The following is a 21,988-nucleotide window of genomic DNA, read 5'->3' on the forward strand; positions in this document are numbered from 1 at the left end:
GGAAAGGGCAGAGGAAACATCAGGCACAATGGCCTTGAAGAGCATGTGAGTCATTTAGTGCAGCTGGGGCACGGGTTACTTGAAGGAAGTTCACAGCTGGAGCACGGGTTACTTGAAGGAAGTTTGATGGCTATTTCTTTTTTATTTTTTGAGACAGAGTCTCTGTCTGTCACCCAGGATGGGGTGCAGTGGCGCAATCTTAGCTCACTGCAACCTCTGCCTCCCAGGTTCAAGCAATTATCCTGCCTCAACCTTCCGAGTAGCTGCGATTACAGGCGCCCGCCACCGTGCCTGGCTAATTTTTGTATTTTTAGTTGGCCAGGCTGGTCTCGAACTCCTGACCTCAAGTGATCTGCCCGCCTCGGCCTCCCAAAGTGCTGGAATTACAAGCGTGAGCCACTGTGCCTGGCCATGATGGCTATTTCTTATTAGGGGAACGGAGCCTGCTGGTCACCCTGGAGTTCTTTTTGGGACATGTTTAGGTGTGTACATCAGTGTGTTCTGGTTTGCCTCTCCGGGTTGCAAGGAAGAAGCCCACGTAAATGAACTCAGTGATGGAGCTTTGCTGTGAGGCCCCATGGGAAGCAAGATTTTTAGGAAATGATCTCAGCTGCTAGCTGGACGTGTGCTAGGACCTTAGGCCTCCAACTCAGTGCAGTGCTATCCAGGTTTTGACCTGAGTTCCAGGGTCCCACCTTCTCTGTGAGCACCTGGTGTTGGTTGTTGGTGGTTCCTGAGAGCAGAAGGGTCTAGGTGCATTGGTTTGCGCTGACTGGTGTAACTCTCCCCATCAGGCAGGGCTTCAGCCTAGCCACCATGGCAGGAGGTGGTTTCCACTGGGTCCAGCATATACCAGGCCACCTGTCCCAGGTCCAAGCAGGACTAGTTTTAATCATAATGCACTACAACCTTATATGAAGAGAACTCTGGATCTTGAGCTGGTTCCTCCTATAGAGAGCTTTGTAGATTTCTCTCTTGGAGAGATGGCTGAGTAGAACCCTTTAGAGATCACAGTCCCATTTACTCATTCACAGAGTGGGAAAGGAAGGCCCAGAAAAGGCAGTAGCCTTGCTCAAACCTGTGCAGCAAGTTCACTGCAGGGCCAGGCGTAGAACAGGTCTCCTGACTCCAGTCAGATTTTTTGGTTGGTGCATAAATGTGCTTCTGTGTTGTTGACATGTTCATGAACCCATGTACTGTGTACAAGGCAGCGGGCCATGTCCTGAGAACGGACAGGCCACATAATCCCTGTCCTCCAGAAGGTTATAATGGGGGTATCAGAGCACACAGAGAAAAAGATAGCTGTTCAATTTGCAGTGGCCCTGGGGGAAGCCAACACAGTTAGGCAAATTGTACCAAGTCCAAGGAAAAAAATCTGTGAGGCTCTGCCTGCCAGATCCTCGATGACCTTCTAAGAAAGGTGATTTTAGTGATTTTTTTTTTCTTTTTTTTTTTTAAGCCTATGTTGCCTAGGCTGAAGTGCAGTGGCTATTCACAGGTGCAATCGTGATGAATGACAGCCTCGAACTCCTGGGCTCTCGCCATCCACCCAACTCAGCTTCCCGAGACGCTGGGACTACATGCATTTGCCTCTGAACTCAGCTAAGATTTTTTGTTTTAGCCCGGTTAGAACCAGACAAGCCACAGCAGGACTTCTGGACTCAGCCATAGGCCAGTGGAGAGCAGGGAGAAGCCTGGGAAAATGGAAAGGGGATAAGACTGGCAACATCGTTGCATGTGACTGATTCCCTAAGCCATCTGCTCTTACAAATCCCTACTTAGCAGCCCAGAGCAGTTACAGAGAGGCACAGGAGTCTTTGAAACACAAATCACCAGTGATGACAAGGCCACTGGGTATGAGGCTGTTTGTTCTCTTCCCGAGTAGATAAGGTTTCTAAGGGATAAATAGAGTGTTCTTACTGGCTGGCCCAGGACCTGCTGTTCCCATGTGATGGCTAGGGGATGCTGTCAGAGGCTCTAGGGAGTGGGAATGGCCTGACTTCCAGAAAAGACTAGTTGAAAATCCAGCTACAAGGTAAGCTCCAGAGCCTGGACCCTGGCAAATTAGTCTTTTGGCCTGGTTGCCATGGAGACAGGCAGGCAGCAGCTGCTGGGGAAGAGGAAACAGCAGCTCCACCAACATCCAGGATTCTGAGACAGCCATGATGGGGGAGGGGGCTTAACACCACCCTTTCTCCCCCCGATACTGAGGTCCCTGTTTGCCCCCCACCCCTCTGGCCCCTTGATTCCCAACTCACCCTGGTGAGTTGCCAGGGTCCGAACACAAGACGGTAGCAGTACTGGATCCTGAAACCCCAGTTTCCTGCTTCTAAGCCAGTGCCCCACCCTTACTACACCACAGTTGCCTCCTGCTTCAGAGCAAAAGATCTTCCAGCGCACTGCGCTTCTGGGCCCTGAGAGGGTTCCCAAGCTGCCTCCTTGGAGGGGATAAGTCATTAGAGGTGAATCCCAGTGTGTTGGCCACCAGAGGCCAATTTGGCCCAGCGCTCTGTCGCTGTCTCTCTGGAAAACCTGGCAGCGTCTGCATGGGTCTGTGACCAGCCATTGTCTAGGAAGGGAGCTTGAAGCAGAGCCCAGAGGGAACTCAGCAAATGATGCGGTTCATTGTTCCCTCATTTGATGCTACGTTGATAACATTAATTTGCAGCTTTACCGGCCATGCTGCCTGGCTGGCTGCCCTCCAAGTCCTGACCTCCCTAGACTGGTGGAAACAGCCCTTGGCTCTCCGTCTCCTAGGGGTTATCTCTGGAAATTGAAGGTGGGAGAGGAGGGGCTTAGGATCCAGGTCACCTGAGTCCACTTTCGCAGCCCGGAGGTTGTGTCTCAGCATCTCAGTTTCATCCTCTTTGGTAAAAGGAGAAACGAGGCTGGTATTATCTAGGGCTTTGAGTTTCTGGGGTTTGGATGTGAGTAGGATCCTTACATAAGAGAACAGAGAGCTAGTGTGGAGAGACAGGAGAGGACTGGAGAAAAGCAGAGGCTGCTACTGACCAGCCTGGGCTTTTGATGTTGCTGTTTTAATTATGAAGGAAGTTCATGTGTGGGCGTTATGAAAGAAAAAAGTCAATGCCAAAGAATATAAAGGAAATGGAGAAAATGACCCATCACCTCAAGCCCCAATCCCTCTCCCCTGGTGGAAACCACTGATAATTTTGTTGTGTATCTTTTCAGATCTTCCTCTATTCTTACACTTTCCCCACTATATTACTATTACTTTAAAATTATACAAATGATATAAACACATTTCTACAAAGATGCAAACACCACAGATAAATATAGAGCAAATATTAAAAATCTCCTTTTAGTCTATTCCCTTCACCAGACAGCTATTTTGTTTGTTTGTTTGTTTGTTTTTGAGACGGGGTCTCCCTGTGTTACCCAGGCTGGAGTGCAGTGGGGCGATCATGGCTCACTACTACCTTGACCTCCTGGGTTCAAGTGATTCTCCCACCTCAACCTCCCAAGTAGCTGGGACTATAGGCATGAGGCACCACACCCGGCTAATTTTTTGTATATATATATTTTTTAGAGATGCGGTTTCACCGTGTTACCCAGGCCGGTCTTGAACTCCTGGCTCAAGTGATCCACCCACCTCAGCCTCCCAAAGCGCTGGAATTACAGGTGTGAGCCACTGCACCCAGCCTAGACAGCTATTATTAACAGTTTAATGTCCTTCATATGTTTATGTACAAACACAAACACACACTTTCAGGTTTTCTTTCTTTAGCATAAATGCAATCATAACATCCATATGGCTCTGCAAGTTGCTTTTCCTACCATAGTAATTCTTAGATTTTTTCCATTGTAATAGACCTACCCCATTCTCTCTAACTGCTGCTTAATATTCTACATTTTGGATATTCTGTAACTTATTTAAATGATCTCCTCCAATAGACACACGTTTTTTACAATCTTTTGTTAATAGTAACACTTTGAACATTTGTACAGCTTTTTTTTCTTTTTTTCTTAAGAGGCAGGGTTTGGCTCTGTCTCCCAGGCTGGAGTGCAGTGGTGCAATCTTGGCTCACTGCAGCCTCAACCTCCTGGGCTCAAGCTATTTCCTGCCTCAGCCCCTTGAATAGCTGGGACTACAGGCACACGCCACCATGTCCGGGTAATTTTTGTATTTTTTTGTAGAGATGGGGTTGTAATTTTTGTAGTTTTTGTAGAATTGATGTTAACCCATCAATTCTACTTCTAGAAATAAATCCTGCATAAAAAGCTGTACACCAGTCTGGGCAACATGGTGAAACTCCATATTTAATTAATAAGGAAAATTATCTTTAATTTTCCTAAATACTGTAGGGATTTATTTTTAAGTTAAAAAAAAATCTTAGCCACAGATACCCATTACAAAAAAAAAAAAAAAAAATTGAAAACTACAGAAAGCTATAGAGGGGCCAGGTGCAGTGGCTCATGCCTGTAATCCCAGCACTTTGGGAGGCCAGGGCGGGCAGATCACAAGATCAAGAGATCGAGACCATCCTGGCCAACATGGTGAAACCCCGTCTCTACTAAAAATACAAAAATTAGCTGGGTGTGGTGGCATGCCCTGTAATCCCAACTACTCAGGAGGCTGAGGTAGGAGAACTGCTTGAACCCGGGAGGCGGAGGTTGCACTGAGCCGAGATCGTGCCACTGTACTCCAGTCTGGCAACAGAGCAAGACTCTGTCTCAAAAAAGAAGAAGAAGAAAAAAGAAAGCTACAGAGGGAGGAAAAAAATCACTCACAGTGTCTCTGTCCAGCAACCACAATTGTTTACTTTCTGGCATGTTTTCTCCCATTATTTTTTTATGCCTGCTACTGTTATAGTGGTCAGAGACTGGGTCTCCCTATGTCACCCAGGCTGGTCTCAAACTCCTGGCCTCAAGTGATTCCCCTGCCTCAGCCTCCCAAGTACTGAGACTGTAGGCGTGAGCCACCATGCCCAGCTTGCATACACAATTTTCTATCTAGGATTTCATTACTTAATGTTATAAGCATTTTCTCATGTCAATAAAATTTTTATAAACATTCTTTTTATGATTTCATGGTAGGCAGTACATGTACCTACCATAATTTTCTTATCTGTTCCTCTGTTGGGCTTTTAAGTTGCGTACATCTTTTTCCTGTACGATAACACCTCAGTGAATATCTTCTTGCATAAATCTTTGTCTGAAATCCATTAATTTCCTTAAGCTAGATTCCAAAAAGTAGAAGTAGTGGGTCTAGAGGCAGAGAATTTATTTTTTTAAGTTGAATTTTGAATTGTTGTTATGTACACACGGCACACAATTCCAAAGGTACTAAAGGTTACACAATAAGAATAGTAATTCTCCTACTTGGTCATTTAGCAGTGGTTCCTTCTTTTTTTCCTTTTTTCTTTTTTTTTTTTTCACTTAAAGGCTAGCGTGATAGTAAGGTTTTTCTTCTTAAAGGCAATGTGGTTGCCTGTTTTCTTCATGTGTATATTTCTTATGGGGGAATCTATATATTTAAATACATATATTTTAAAACAAAGATTCCTTTTTCATATAGAAACAGTAGCACATCAGATACCTTTGCACTTTCCTCTTTTTGCTTAATATTTCTTGATGATTGCTCTATACATAAAATAGAGAACTGCCTCATTTTCTTAAAATATTGCATAGAATTCCTTTAAATGGAAGTGCCAGATTAAATTAATCAATCCTATTGATGCATTTTTGGGTTGTTTTTCATCCTTTGCTCCTGGAACAGTGCCGTCATGAACGTCCTTACGTGTGTATGCCATTTTGTACATGTGCAAGCACACCCATCTCTACAATGGATTCCCTTAAATGGAATTCTGGGTCCCAGGGATTTTATATGTGGGTAACTATTGCTATCTCCACAGAGGGTGGCCATTTCCTAAGTAGAGGATATGCAGAGTTTTTAAAGCTCTCGATAGAAATGGCACGACTGCTTTCCAGAAAAGCGTTCGTTACCTGTTCACACTCTCACCCGCGCGCTGCTCCCTCCTCCCACGGACCTGCCTGGCTGACAAGTTAAAACACACACGCGCGCGCACACACACACACACACACACAACGGTATGGAGATGTCTGCAGGGTTTATTCTCAATAGTCATTATTTCAAAAGGATCTGAAAGATTAGCAAAGGTTTGCAAATATTTAACTTTTAGACCCTTTCTAATAAAAAAAATTTAAAACCCAGGATCTGAGAGAATTTCCTAGCCCTCGTTTTTTCCACGCGTGACCTTGGCAAATGACTTCTCCTTCCCAAGCCTGTCATGTCTTACAATTGTCGTGGGGAGGAAGTGAGATATGACACTCAGTGAGGTGCTTGGCACACAGCAAGGGCTCAAAACGTGGTCGCTGGGAAGAAATGGTGGTGAAGGAAAAAGCACCAGCCCTCCGAGTCATCCCAGCGGTCAGAGGAAGGGAGCCTCCCAGGCTCCAAAAAGTGAGCTGGGCGGTGCCGGCGGCTTTGTTCTTTCCCCCGAAGGCTCTCGCTGGTCTTTCCTCCCTTGGAGAGGAAAACGGAAACCTGCAGCCAGCTCCCGGAGAGAAACACCCAGACCAAGACTGGCCCTTAACCGGGGCTGGGGCCTAGGGGTTGGGCCCTCTCCCGGGTCACTGAATCCACCTCGGTGAAGCCCAATGAGACTTTGGTCCGCACCCCGAGTGGAAGACCGAGTTTCTGCCGCGGGCATCCCCAGCCTGCTCCGAGACCCGGAATGCCAAGTTCTTCCATCCCTACTCGTTTCTTACTCAACCCCTGTTCTTCCTGAAGCTAACGGCAGGCACTGGCCGCAGGCGCCTCCCGGACGGGCCCCTCCCAGCGACCTGGGTGGGCGCGGCCGCGTGCGCCCGGGGATCCGGGCTTCTCTGCCACTCGCGAACGCGACCTCGTGCGGTTTCCCGCAGCACTGGCTCCCCGCCACCCAGAGACCCCACCCGCTCCCAGGGCCCCGCGAGCGGCCGGGAGGGGACGTCGCGGCACGCGTCAGTGCTGCAGTCAGGCTTGCACCTCCGCCCGGATGCGAAATGGCCCGAGCGGGCTCCGCACCGCCAGTGAGCCCCAGCCTTCCCTTCTCCTAGCACAGAGGTGCTGCCCTGAAAAATCAACTACTAGAGACGCCATTTCGGTCCCCACCCTTGTCTCAGCCAAGGAAGAACCAATCACAACGCTTGTGTGTCGCTGTGCAAGCCGCAGGTAGGGTGGGAGAGCAGATCCGTGGAACGCAGCGAAGCCATTTTCTGGGAGGATTCGCAGTCATTTCCACTGCTGGTGTGTAACTTCCACTGATGGTATAATCACCATGTTTAATTTCAGCCATTCCCTCTCCGCCTACTCCCCTCACACCGTGGCCTTTCCTTTCCCCAAGCGATGTGGGGTCTAGTTTTGACACTGAACCTAACCCGCTCCGTGACCCAGCCTCAGGCCTCAGTCTTTTCAGCTACAAAAATGCAAGGAAGGAATAAAATTAGAGAACGGCAAATATTGGTGAGGTTATGGGGAAATGTATTCTCCGGATTTGTCTTTAAACTGGAAATATTTATGACCTGTGCCAGATAATCCTATGTCTTGCTCTCTACCCTAGAAAAATATTTGCACATGTACTCAGGAAGGCTGTCTCTTGTGGGACCATATCTAATAACAAACCACTGTAAAGAGCTCAAGGGCTATCCATAGGGAATGAATGAATACAATGGGGTCTATCTACATAATGGGTCACTGCATCACAGAAGGAATAAGCCAGATCTATATATGCCTAGATATGCAGAGAAATGGATAGGGCTCTAAAATATATTAAGTGAAAGTAGAAAGTTGCAGAATAATGCATACAATATAATACAATTTTTGTAACATGTTAAGCAGAACCGTGGATATTCTGTGATTACATTCAAACATACATAAAAGCATCTTAAAAAAAATGAAAAGTTCTTTTCAATTCAGTTCTTTTCAGTTCAGTTCTTTTTAGTTCACTCTTAATTCATCCAAGTGGCTGTCTCTGGAGAGGGATGGGGAGTTGGGATAGCAAGTGGAGGTGAGACGCAACTTCAGCTTTCTTTGTAATATTCTAATTTTATTTTTAAAAATGACAGCCGAGTGCAGTGGCTCACGCCTGTAATCCCAGCACTTTGGGCGGCCAAGGCAGACAGATCACGAGGTCAGGCGTTCAAGACGAGCCTGGACAACACAGTGAAACCCCGTCTCTACTAAAAATACAAAAATTAGCCGGGCGTGGTGGTGGGTGTCTGTAGTCCCAGTCACTCAGGAGGCTGAGGCAGGATAATCACTTGAACCCAGGAGACGGGGGTTGCAGTGAGCTGAGATCATGCCACTGCACACCAGCCTGGGTGACACAGCAAGACTGTGTCTCAAAAAATAAATAAATAAATAAAATAAAAATGACAGTATATTCATATATTAGGAATTTTAAGCTGCATGTTCATGAAATACTGGAGACAAATATGTCAAAATGTAAACAGTGGTTAATTCCAGGTGATAGGAAATATGAATAATTGTTATTTTCTTCTTTGTACTTTTTCGGTTTTTAGTTTTTCAACATGCGGGGAAAGGATTCAAGAGTGATGGTGTGACTCATCAGGTCCCTCAGCTCAAAGAACCTGCAATGTTGTGATTCTAGATGGTCATCCTTAAAGTCCTAGCTCCCCGCCCTACCCCAAAGGGCTTACAAGCTTTGCAGGGCAGGGGAGCCTCAACATTGGTGCTCCACTGGGGAAAGTTCTTGGCTTCTGCCAGGAAAGAATTCAAGGGTGAGCTAGTGGCAGAAGAAAACAGCTTTATTGAGGCAGCAGTGTTACAGCTCCGTGACTGTTCCCACTGAGAAAAGAGTGGAGTCTAGTAGCTCAGGGACAGTTCTGCAGTTTCATTTATATCCACTTTTAATTACATGCAAATTAAGGGGCAGGTTATTCAGAAATTTCTTTTTATTTGAGACAGAGTCTTGCTGTGTTGCCCAGGCTGGAGTATAGTGGCACGATCTCGGCTCACTGAAACCTCCACCTCCCGGGTTTAAGTGATTCTCTTGCCTCAGTCTCCAGAGTAGCTGGGAATACAGGCGTGTGCCATCATGTCTGGCTAACTTTTGTACTTTTAGTACAGATGGGGTTTCATCATGCTGGCTAGGCTGGATTTGAACTCCTGACCTCGTGATCTGCCCGCCTCAGCCTCCCAAAGTGCTAGGATTACAAGTGTGAGTCACTGCACCCAGCCAGTTATTAAGAAATTTCTAGAAAAAAGGTGGTAACTTCCAGGTTGTTGCTAGGGAATGGGTAAACTGTCATGGCACTGGTGGGCGTGTCAGCTAGTCTTGAATCTGGTTCAGTGTGGAGTCCTGCCTCCTACCTCACAAGGAAGGGCCTTGGTGCTGCTGCCCCAGATCCCCTCCCCTGTCTCAAATCCAGGTTTAACATCCCTCAACTTTAAACTTGCTGGAGGGACAGGGCAAACTATTTGCAGTTCACCTACTGCTCTGGGCTGGCTTCTTCTACGCATTTGGCTGTACCATTTCCTCTTCCTGGCACCCTCTCCCCCTTCCTCTTTGCCTGCAAGCTTCCTTCAGGCCTCATCAACTCAGCTGCCCCTTCCCCTAGGAGGCCTTCCCTGTTTCCCCTCCGCTGCCTGGGTTAGCCTCTGTTCCCCTGTGCCCCTTTAGTGCTCTGAGCTGATTGTCTACTTACTATGCGCTCTTGAGGCCAGGGACATGCCTTCTTTCTTCCTGTACTTCCAGGACCTAGTATAAGACATGACACCTCATGGTTCACCGGTAACCCTCTGTTGAATGAATGGACAATCAGCATCAAAGGCAACAAATTCTTCTCTGGGCTGAGTTTTCTGGTACTTATCCTAAAAACTCTGCTGAAGATAAGAGGCAGAATCAAGATTTGAACTCAGAGACCCTGAGTCCAGAGCCCACACTCTCAACCATTGTGCTCTGAGCCCCTAATGCACTTGACTGGTTCATATACCAAATATGTATTGAGAGCCTACTATTTGTCAGGCGCTGTTCTACGGTAATGAAGAAAACAGACTTGAAAAACTAACCGTTGGGTACTGTGCTCACCATCTGAGTGGCAGGATCATTCGTATTCCAAACCTCAGCATCACACAATATACCCATTTAAGAAATCCGAACATGGGCTGGGCGCGGTGGCTCAAGCCTGTAATCCCAGCCCTTTGGGAGGCCGAGGTGGGCAGATCACGAGGTCAGGAGATCGAGACCATCCTGGCTAACATGGTGAAATCCCGTCTCTACTAAAAAATACAAAAAACTAGCCGGGCGACGAGGCGGGCGCCTGTAGTCCCAGCTACTTGGGAGGCTGAGGCAGGAGAATGGCGTAAACCTGGGAGGCGGAGCTTGCAGTGAGCTGAGATCCGGCCACTGCACTCCAGCCTGGGTGACACAGCGAGACTCCGTCTCAAAAAAAAAAAAAAGAAATCCGAACATGTACCTCCTGAAATCCTGAAATAAAAGTAGGATTTTTTTTTTTTTTTTTAAACAGAGTCTCTCTCTGTTGTCCAGGCTAGAGTGCAGTGGTGCAATCTCGGATCACTGCAGCCTCCACCTCCCGGGTTCAAGCATTCTCCTGCCTTAGCCTCCCGAGTAGCTGGGACTGCAGGTGTGCGCCACCATGGCCAGTATTTTTAGTAGAGATGGGGTTTCGCCATATTGGCCAGGCTGGTCTCGAACTCCTGGGCTCAAGTGATCTGCCCATCTTGGCCTCCCAAAGTGTTGGGATTAGATGCGTGAGCCACCATGCCCAGCCGGAAATTATTATTAATTTTTAAAGGTATCAACAGAACATGCTCCTCCTGCCACTCGGCTGGGGCCTGCACTCTGCAGTGTACTGCCTGCTCTGTCCCCTCTGCCACCTCCTCTGGTGGGAGGGTCAGACTGAGGACCAATTGAGAGGCTGCCTAGTAATCCTGTAGAGGGATGGGGCCTGCACCCACCCTGGGGCATTACTGCTTTCTCATTCATGCAAGGGTTTAGCTGAAAGAGGTCTTGGTATCTAAGAGCAATAAGCCCCCAAGGTCTACAAATCAATGGAGTTCCAGGCCCGCTCTGGTGGTTCACGCCTGTAATCCCAGCAGTTTGGGAAGTTGAGGTAGGCGAATCACTTAAGGTCAGGAGTCTGAGACCACCCTAGCCAACGTGGTGAAACCCTGTCTCTACTAAAAACAGAAAAATTAGTTGGGTGTGGTGGCGTGCGCCTTTAATCCCAGCCACTTAGGTGGCTGAGGCAGGGAAATCGCTTGAACCCAGGAGGCGGAGGTTGCAGTGAACCAAGATCGCACCACTGCATTCCAGCCTGGGTGAGAGAGTGAGGCTCCATCTCAAAAAAGAAAAAAAATCAGTGGAGTTCCAATGAATGACACATCTGCTTTTCTTCCCCTCCTGTATTTTCTCTTGCACAGCATCCCACCCTTTGCCACCTGACACCCCAGCCACCCCCAGCTTCCCAGCTTGAATTCTATAATGTGTAGACTTTCACCCTCTCAGAATGGGTGTGTTATCAGCAGCCTTCGTTTCCACTTCCTGTGACAGCTGTAACCTCTGTTCTCACTGAATTGCTAAGATTGCTGATAGATGCCAACTGCTTGGAAGCTTTTTAAGTGACTAGGATCAAGCTCCGTGCCAAGCCATAGAAAAATGGGCTACGGAATGGCCCAGAAATTTAGTGAATTAAACTAGTAATTCCCCCTCATTTCTAGGCCCACAAGAGCCCATTCAAGAAACAGAGTAGATCTAAAATGAAAATCATTTTAGCCTCATGTAAGAGGAAGCATCAATCTACCCATCGTCTACCCATCAGAAGCACCAGAAGCTGGCTGGGTGCGGTGGCTCACGCCTGTAATCCCAGCACTTTGGGAGGCCGAGGCGGGCAGATCACGATGTCAGGAGATCGAGACTATCCTGGCTAACACAGTGAAACCCCGTCTCTACTAAAAAATGGAAAAAATTAGCCGGGCGTGTTAGTGGGCACCTGTAGTCCCAGCTACTCAGGAGGCTGAGGCAGGAGAGTGGCGTGAATCCGGGAGGGGGAGCTTGCAGTGAGCCGAGATCGCACCACTGCGCTCCAGCTTGGGTGACAGAGCGAGACTCTGTCTCAAAAAAAGAAAAAAAGGAGCACCTGAAACCCAGCAGAGGACAAGAGCCGAACTCCGGCCTCCTCATTAAAATAAATGTCACTGGCTAAGGAGACAAGATGCTACGTGCAAGGCGGTATCCTGGATTAGATCCTGTAACACAAAAAGGGACCCCAGTGGAAACATGGATTGCTTGAGGCCAGGAGTTAAATCCTATTAAATTCGGCCATTCAGTTAATAGTATTGTACCAGTGTTAATCTGTTAGTTTGGATAAATGTACCACGATTATGTAAGATGTTAACATCAAATGAAGCTGGCTAAAGGGCATATGGGAACTTCATGTACCATCTTTGCAACTCTCTGGAAATCGAAAATGGTTGATTTCAATTGAAGTTTAAAAACAATTAAAAATTTTCCTTTTTTTTTTTTTTTTAAAGAAAGAGATTAGGCGTGGTGGCTCACACCTGTAATCCCAGCACTTTGGGAGGCTGAGGCAGGCAGATCACAAGGTCAGGAGTTCAAGACCAGCCTGATCAACATGGTGAAACTCCGTCTCTACTAAAAATACAAAAATTAGCCAGGTGTGGTGGCACGCACCTGTAATCCCAGCTACTCAGAAGGCCGAGGCAGGAGAATCACTTGAACCCAGGAGGCAGACGTTGCAGTGAGCTGAGATTGTGCCACTGCACTCCAGCCTGGGCGACAAAGTGAGACTGTCAAAAAAGAAAGAAGAAGGAAGGAAGGAAGGAAGGAAGGAAAGAAAGAAAGAGAGAAAGAGAGAGAAAGAACGAAAGAAAGAAAGAGATGTCACTGGAACAGTCTTTTTGAATTTGCAAGGGACTAGACTGCAGAATATACACTCAGATATGCCATCTGACCTTAGCCCTAAGTGTTGTTCAATGGCCGAAAAGACATTGGCTGAATGATTTAACACTTACAGAGTGTCTGTTTGTGGCACTGCAGGGATGGCAAGACAGAATCACATAGGATCCTGCCCTGAAGGAGTTTACTCACTAGTGAGAGGGACAGACATGTATATGGATAGCTGCAATAGCAGCGTAGTGGTGAGGGACAGAGAGGTTAATCAAGACCTTGAAGGTGGAGAGAATTTCAATATAGACTGAAGCCAAGGGACTCAAGGCCTTATGAGGGTTGGTGCTGTAGACTGAATGTTGTGTCTCTCCCACATTCATATGTTGAAGCCTATGGCCTACTGTAATGGTATTTGGAAGTAGAGCCTTTGGGAGGTAATTAGGTCATGAGGCTAGAGCCCTCATGAATGGGATTAGTGCCTGTATAAAAAGAGGAGACATGGAATCTCTCTATGCTTTCAGCCATCTCAACAAGAAGATGGCTTTCTGCAAACCAGGAAAAGAGCCCTCACCAGCCATCAGATCTGCTGCTGCCTTGAATTTCGACTTCCCAGCCTCCAGGACTGTGAGATATAAATGTTGGTTAAGCTACCCAGTCAATGTTGTTCTTTTATAACAGCCTGAACTAAGGCAGTTGGTGTCAGCAAAACAGTGGGGCATATAGACATGTAACCTTTCAGGGAGCTGCCAACAGTCCAATAAAGCTGAAACTTGGTGGGGCAGTGGGAAGAGTGAGAGTGAGTTATAGAGGTTTCAGAGACACAGGACATAAGATGGGTAAGGAAGACAAAAGTCTCTTTTATTTTTTAAATATAATTGTTGGGACCAGGTGCAGCGGCTTATGCATGTAATCCCAGCACTTTCGGGAAGATCACCTGAGGTCAGGAGTTCGAGACCAGGCTGGCCAACATGGTGAGACCCCCCCCGTTTCTACTAAAAATACAAAAAATTAGCCAGGCGTAGTGGCGTGCACCTGTGATCCCAGCTACTTGGGAGGCTGAGGCAGAAGAATGCCTTGAACCTGGGAGGCAGAGGTTGCAGTGAGCCGAGATTGTGCCATTGCACTGTAGCTTAGGCAACAAGAGCAAAACTCTGTCTCAAAAAGAAAAATATATATATACAATTTTTGTCATTAATAAAAGTAATACACGTTCATTTTAAGTTTGGAAAATCCAGGATAGTATAAAGAAGGAAAGCAAACTCAATTGTTATTTTCTTTCCAGAACTAATATTTGGTGCATTTTCTTCATTATATTTTGTTCCTAGTTGAACTCATATTGTGCAATTGGGTAGGCTTTGTTTGTTCTATTTAGTGCAATATAGTGAGCCTCTCCCCATCTCATTAAAAAAGGACCTTAAAGCAGGAAGACAGGTCATTTAGTCCACCTCTCTTCTAATGCAAGAATCCCAGTTCAACATTTCTGATGTTTGACTTTGTCTGCACACGTCTCATAGCAAGAATCTCATTCGTGAAGAGGTCCCAGTCCGTTCTGTTGTTGGCTAAGTCCAGTGATTACAGAGTTCTTCTGTTCATCTTGGTTGTGCTTCTCTATAACCATCCCTCGTTGAGAAGACAGATTTTCTTTTTTATTATTATTATTTTTTTAGACAGAGTCTTGCTCTGTCACCCAGGCTGGAGTGCAGTGGCGCGATCCCATCTCACTGCAAACTCCGCCTCCCAGGTTCACGCCATTCTCCTGCCTTAGCCTCCTGAGTAGCTGGGACTACAGGCTCCTGCCACCGTGCCTGGCTAATTTTTTTGTATTTTTTTAGTAGAGACGGGGTTTCAGCATGTTAGCCAGGATGGTCTCGATCTCCTGACCTCGTGATCCACCCGCCTCAGCCTCCCAAAGTGCTGGGATTACAGGCGTGAGCCATCGCGCCCGGCCCAAGAAGACAGATTTTTCAAATGCATCAAGAATCAAAGAATCTTAGGGAAAAGGAGGGGGAGGTCCTTGAGGAAGACTGACCTGGAGGTCCTCATGGAGATGAAGACCTGCAGTGACTTCACAGACGGTTTTAGCTGCCGTGCCAGGAATCCTCGGACTCTAAGCCAGGGAAGGGAGTCTTTTCTTTTAGGTTTCAGAAATTTTTGCTTCTCTCATGTCATGTATCCCAAAGTTGAATCTGTCAAATGTTTTCAAGCAGAAAATGACATGATCAGAGTTGTGCTTGATAGCTAATACCTTAGCTGTCATTTACTGAGGGTTTATTGTGTATAGACACAATGCTAGGGACTTTACATATATTATTTTATTTAGTCCTGACAGCTCTATGAGGTAGGGGCATTCTTCCCATTTCACAGATGATGGAAACAGGCCCCAAAAGGGGAAGTCACGTGCCCACACTCATACGAATAGTAACTGAGCAGTACCTGCTGCATCATATAAAGGACAGGATTTAAATTCCCCCTGACATGACACAAATTAGCCATGTGACATTGGGCAAATGTCTAGAGTTCTCTGGTCTTTTCTCCCCTATTCGTAAAATCATAGGGGTAGCCTGATAAAACAGTTTAGAGTGATAGCTGAAAGCATAGAGTCAGAGCCAGACTACAAAAGCTCTGCCACTTCTGTGTGGCCTAGTCGAACAAGTGATCTAATCTTGCTGCAAACCTGCTGCTAATGTTTGCCAGACCCAGGGCAGGAGTATAGAAGGGAAGCCCACATACCATATGGCTAAGTATTTAAGAGTTATAAATCAAGCTAACAAACTATTTTTTAAAAATATATGTTCTATCCTCCCACCTTGACAAATATACCTCCATAACAACCTAGAAAGCTAGGTTTTGAGTTGAGAATTCTTGGATTCCCTGGAGTTCCATGTGGGAATGTAGCAGAGCCAGCTCCCTTCTCTTCTCATTCCTGTGTGCATTCCCCAGCCCACATGCTCAGGCTCTGTCCACACCCCTTTCAAATAGCCAGCTCTAAGTACAGGGGTGCACTCACTGGCAGGAAGTTTGCCCTTGGGAGGATGGAACCAGGGAAGGGGCTGGCACAGATGCTGAAAGTGAACGTGGGCCATTTGGGCAGGGAATTCTGGAGTCCCGTGTTGAGAGGGTGGGGTCTAGAAGGGGTGCACAGGCTCCAGATGGGACATCTCTTTGGCCCCAGGGAACTGTGAGGAGGGACAAAACTGGAGGAGGATTAGGGTTCAGCCCTCTAAAGAGTAGGGCCTAGGACAAGGAACCCCATTTGACATGTCTAAAAAAGGAGACCGGGTACGGTGGCTCACGCCTGTAATCCCAGCACTTTGGGAGGCTGAGGCAGGTGGATCACCTGAGGTTGGGAGTTTGAGACCAGCCTGACCAATGTAAAGAAACCAACATGGAGAAATGTCTCTATTAAAAATACAACATTAGCCGGGCATGGTGGTGTATGCCTGTAATCCCACCTACTTGGGAGGCTGAGGCAGGAGAATCGCTTGAACCCAGGAGGTGGAGGTTGCGGTGAGCCGAGATCGCGCCTTTGCACTCCAGCCTGGGTGACAAGAGCGAAACTCTGTCTAAAAAAAAAAAAACAAAAGCAAAACCTTTAAAAAGGTACTATCTCTCCATGCCTCAGTTTCCTTTATTGTATTATTTTTTCCCTCTAAAAAAGGGCATTCTAAATCCGTTCCTTTATTTAGAATGACCAACTCATCCAGGCTTGCCTGGAACTTTCCCTGTTTTAGCACTGAAAGTCTCAAGTTCTGGAAAAACCCTTCAGTCCCTGGCAAACCAGGACAGTTGGTCACCTTCATTGCCTCATCTTTTCAATTAGGCTAATAATACCTCATAAGACTGTCATGAGAATTAAGTGAGTTAGTACATGTGGAGTGTTTAGACCAGTGGCTGCTGTGTGGTAAGCATTCTATGTGAGCCATTAACATTTAAAAGATTCCAGTCTAGGCCAGGTGTGCCTGGACCGGCTCATGCCTATAACCCCAACACCTTGGGAGGCCAAGGCAGGAGGATCACTTAAGACCAGGAGTTCAAGACCAGCCTGGGCAACGTGGTGAGACCCCATCTCTAAAAAATTTTTTTAAATTAACCGAGCATGGTGACACATACCTATTGTCCCAGCTACTCAGAAGGCTGAGGCAGGAGGATCACTACAGCCTGAGAGGTTTAAGCTGCAGTGAGCCATGTTCATACCACTGCACTCCAACCAGGGTGACAGAGTGAGAACTTGTCTCAAAATAAGAACAACAAAAAAGATAAAAGGCTGTCAATAATTATGACATGCTATTTATTGACTATGAGGACCAACTGATTTCAAAGATCAAAAAATGTGGGGAAAAATACATCTTAGAATTAATTAAATAAGATCTGTGCCAGGCATATTGGGAGGGGAGTGAGACACAGCAATGAGAAAGACCCTGCCTTCAGAAAGCTTCCAGTCTCACAGTGCACTTCCAATCTCAGTGCAGTCCAATCTCTTCCAATGGAGGTGCACTTCCAATCTCGCTGCAGCCACGTGAGTCACAGGACTGAGACGGGTGCCACAGTGCAGGCACCAGAGCTGTTCTGAGATCAGCCTGTTGCTTGTCAAATATTTATAGGAGTTATTAATATAGACAGAATTGATAGCCATGTCTTTCTTGGGATTTCAGTTCCTCCCCCTCCGTTTCTCTAATGCCTGAAATTTCTAGGGACAAAGCCTTTCAAATCATTTTTGAATGAGTTGAGATAATGAATTAAAGTGCCACATGGCGAGTGTTGAATTGGTACAACGTGGAAGGCAATTTGGCACTATCCAAATTACAAATGTGCTTGCCTTTTAGCCCTGAAATACCATTTCTAGGAATATGTCTCCCAGATATACTGACACCCATGGGAAATGCCATATGAACTAGGTCATTCATTACAGCATGGTGAGCTATTTTGAATAATTGGGAGTAACCTAAGAGCCACAGATAGAGCACTGGTTAACTGCATCTTGGAATATTCATACCATGGACACCAGATCAAAGAAATGCTTGATGTATGAACAGGGAAAAGACCCCTGACATGGTTTTTGTTTGTTTGTTTAAGAGACAGGGTCTCTGGCCAGGCATGGTGGCTCACGTCTGTAATCCCAGCACTTTGGGAAGTCAAGGCGGGTGGATCAGTTGAGGTCAATAGTTCAAAGACAGTCTGGCCAACATGGTGAAAACCCATCTCTACTAAAAATACAAAAAATTAGCCGGGCGTGGTGGCATGTGCCTGTAATTCCAGTTACTCAGGAGGCTGAGGCAGGAGAATCCCTTGAACCCAGGAGGCGGAGGTTGTAATGAGTCGAGATCGTGCCTCTGTACTCCAGCCTGGGTGACAGAATGAGATCCTGTCTCTTTCAGCTCGGGTGACAGAGTAGGACTCTGACTCAACAAATAAAGAGACAGGGTCTCGTTCTGTCACCCAGGCTGCAGAACAGTGGGTGATCCTGGCTCACTGCAGGCAGTCTTTCCACCTTAGCTAGGACTACAGACCCATGCCACCGTGCCAGCTAATTTTCTTTATTTATTTGTATTTTTTCATTTATTTGTAGACACAGGTTCTTGCTATGTAGCCCAGGCTGGTCTCAAACTCCTGGCCTCAGGTGATTCTTCTGCCCTGAGCTCCCAAAGTGCTGGGATTACAGGTGTGAGCTACCATACCAAGACCCTGACATGTACTGTTGTGAAAACTGCTAAGCAAAGAATAGTTATAGGAAGCTATCATGTGTATAAAAAGAGAGGGGATATGAATGCATACTTACAAGTTTGCTTGTGTACACATGAAGAAACTCCTGGATACACAGGAAACTGATTAGCAGAGATTATGGTGGGGGAGTGGTTGGTAGAGAACTTGGAAGATAAGGAGGGCTTCTTATACTTTATTTTTAAACCATGTGAATGTGTTACCTATTTAAAGTGTTAAATGAATTGAATTTAACCCCATGGGAAGAGTTAACCCAGTAACTACAATTTCCATCAAAGGGTGAAAGTCTAATAGTCATTCACTCATTCAATAACCTATAGCAGGCCAGGCACAGTGGCTCACGCCTGTAATCCCTGCACTTTGGGAGGCCAAGGCAGGTGGATCACCTGAGGTCAGGAGTTCGAGACCAGCCTGGTCAGCATGATGAAACCCCATGTCTACTAAAAATACAAAAAATTAGCTGGGCGTGGTGGCGCGTGCCTGTAATCCCAGCTACTCAGGAGACTGAGGCGGGAGAATCATGGGAGAACTGCAGCCTGGGCAACAAGAGCAAAACTCCATCTCAAAAAATAAAAATAAAAATAAAATAATCTATAGCAATCAGGAAACATCTCTAGCAATGATACCTAACAAGTGCTCAGCACTTTAAATGTGCCAGGCATTGTGCTAAGTGTTTTCATTTACATTATTTCATTTAACCCTCACCAGTCCCATAGAGTTCAGGTGTCTAATATCACAGAAGAGACAGAAGATCACAGAAGGATGAGAGAGGTTGTTCTTTTTTTTTTTTTTTTTGAGATGGAGTCTCGCTGTGTCACCCAGGCTCAAGTGTAGTGGTGCTATCTCAGCTCACCGCAACCTCCGCCTCCCAGGTTCACGCCATTCTCCTGCCTCAGCCTCCTGCGTAGCTGGGACTACAGGCACCCATCACCATGCCTGTCTAATTTTTTGTATTTTTAGTAGAGACGGGGTTTTATCGTGTTAGCCAGGATGGTCTTGATCTCCTGACCTTGTGATCCGCCCGCCTCGACCTCCCAAAGTGCTGGGATTAGAGGTGTGAGCCACCATGCCTGGCTGAGAGGTTGTTCTTTCCCAAAGTTCTCTGCAAACATTCAGGCGCCACCATCCTGGGCCAGGCCTGAGGATGGCCACTGCACTAGGGATACCAAGAGAAAGACAGCACCCTGCCCTCTAGGACATAATGGTCCAGTGAGGGAGACTGACATGTAAAATAACAGACTCATAGACAGGTTTTGAATAGAGAAGGGAGTGTTAGAGCATAGTGCTTGAGGATTAGGGGACAAAGGGAACAGAGAGACTGGGGACAACAAGGAAACCTCTCTCTCCCACGACACCCTTTGGCCAAGGACAGGCCTCACAAGCAGCTGTGGAACTTGGAGGCGCCATGTGGGAGACAAACCCTGCAGCCTCAAGGCCAACAATGAACAAAGGCTGCCAGGCTCTCTGGCAGGAGAGGAGATCTGACAACGGCCTGGCCCGCCGTTCGATCAGTGTAGACATTCCTTCTGGACTTTGAAGCCTGAAGAGCTCTCCTTTAGCTGTCTACACAGATCAAATAAGCTGGATGACTGCCATATCTCCACTTCGTTGTGTGGCTCCACAGTCACAGCCAGCTCCATAACAATCCAACCAAACCATCTGAGCAGAGGCAAAAATAATTCTCATGGGTAAAGATAGACAGTTCCAAGATGTGAACATTAACTCCTTGCTGCCACTTCAGAAGAGAGTGGATCTTGAAGTTCATTTTAGGAAGCTTTCGAGAAGGGCGATTCTGCCCCTCTCCAAAGTGAAGTGGCAAAGCTGTTGTCTCTCCTTACAGCTGAAAGCCCTTCCTATTCCAAGGCTTATATAGGATACCCACAAAAGCTGACAATGAGCTGTGATCTGGCTCTCGGAAAGGCAGCCCCACCCTAAAGGACAGGGATCAGGTTGGGTGTGGTGGCTCATGCCTGTAATCCCAGCACTTTGGGAGGCTGAGGATCGCTTGATCCCAGGAGTTCGAGGTCAACCTGGGCAACATAGTGAGACCCTGTCTCAATTTTTTAAAGTCAAATAATAATAATAATAATAATAATAAAAGAACAGGAATCATCCGACCTCAAAAGCACCTTTTTATTCACAGGCTCATTTTGGGGGAAACTTTAACCTAGCCCTCTCAGTCCTCAAGCAGCTGTGAGGAGCTCGGGACATTGTCACAGACTGGCTGAACCAGGCATCTCCCAACAAACCCAGAAGCCAAGTGGCATTGCTAAAAAAGATTAAAAATCGACATGAGTTCTAACATCTACGTTCCTTGCTATGGTTTCCATGGAAATAGACATCTGCTCTAGGGAGAAAGAAAAGGTGGGGGTAAGCAGTGTAAGTGCTTTAAAATAATCAGTGTTTTGAAAGATTTATTTCCTTTTTCTGTCACAACATTAATAGTTAGGAATGTGAGATTTTTGTGTGGCAATTTATTGTACTTAAAAAATGCATTAAATGAGTGGGACTTTCCTCTGTGAACCTCCAGATCAAATACAAAGACTTCAAGATAAAAAGCCTGTTCAGTAGGTAAGGACCTCTTGGGCTTGGGTTCCTTGCTCATTTGTGTTGCCTGCCTATCTGTCGCTTTCCTGAGGGGTCTCATCCCCATCCCTCTCCAACTTTTCTAATGATTTCTGAGACTCTGTTCAGAAAAATGACAGATGGAAGCTCCTAGCCATTTTGAAGTCAAGTTTGGTCTGAGAAGCCTGTCAATGCTCAGAATCTGAATTATTCCTGGTCCTGCTCACAGGCTAAGTGAAAACCACTTAGATTGGCTTCGGGGGGAGGCCGACCCCACACAAGGGCGATTGTTGGAAAAAGTGCCGCAACAAGCATATTTCAGGCAACAGCGCATTGCTAATTGTTTGCTTTGTGTAGTGTGCTGCTGCTTGTATGATCCAGTTTTTATTGTCTCGGGCACCTCTTAGTTGTATTTTATCTCTGGCACATGCCTAGCGGCTAACTAGGCATCAGAGTCTTTCTAAATTAGAACTGCTGTTTCAGGAAGGTTGGTCACATTTGTTTCTTGATTTGGGGAGATGTAACCCATTAATAAAATAAAGATACCTCTTCTGTTTAGTCAAGATCTCAAAGCAGGTGCCTTGGTGTATTGACCACCAACCGAGGACACAGTCTTGGTCAGATAATGGGAGGAGGCGGGGACCATGTACATTTCATTTATTTTTTCCCTCTTCTTGTGGGAGAAAGGGCCAGTTATTCTAAGCCTCGGTTAGACCAATTTCCTTTGTGCCTCTGCTGAGGTTCTGAGCTATCCAGGTCAGGGGGAACAGCGACCTTGTGACTCCTTT

The sequence above is a fragment of the Piliocolobus tephrosceles genome, chromosome 1 (genome assembly GCF_002776525.5).
Source record: "Piliocolobus tephrosceles isolate RC106 chromosome 1, ASM277652v3, whole genome shotgun sequence".
In the NCBI taxonomy this organism is placed as follows: Eukaryota; Metazoa; Chordata; class Mammalia; order Primates; family Cercopithecidae; genus Piliocolobus; species Piliocolobus tephrosceles.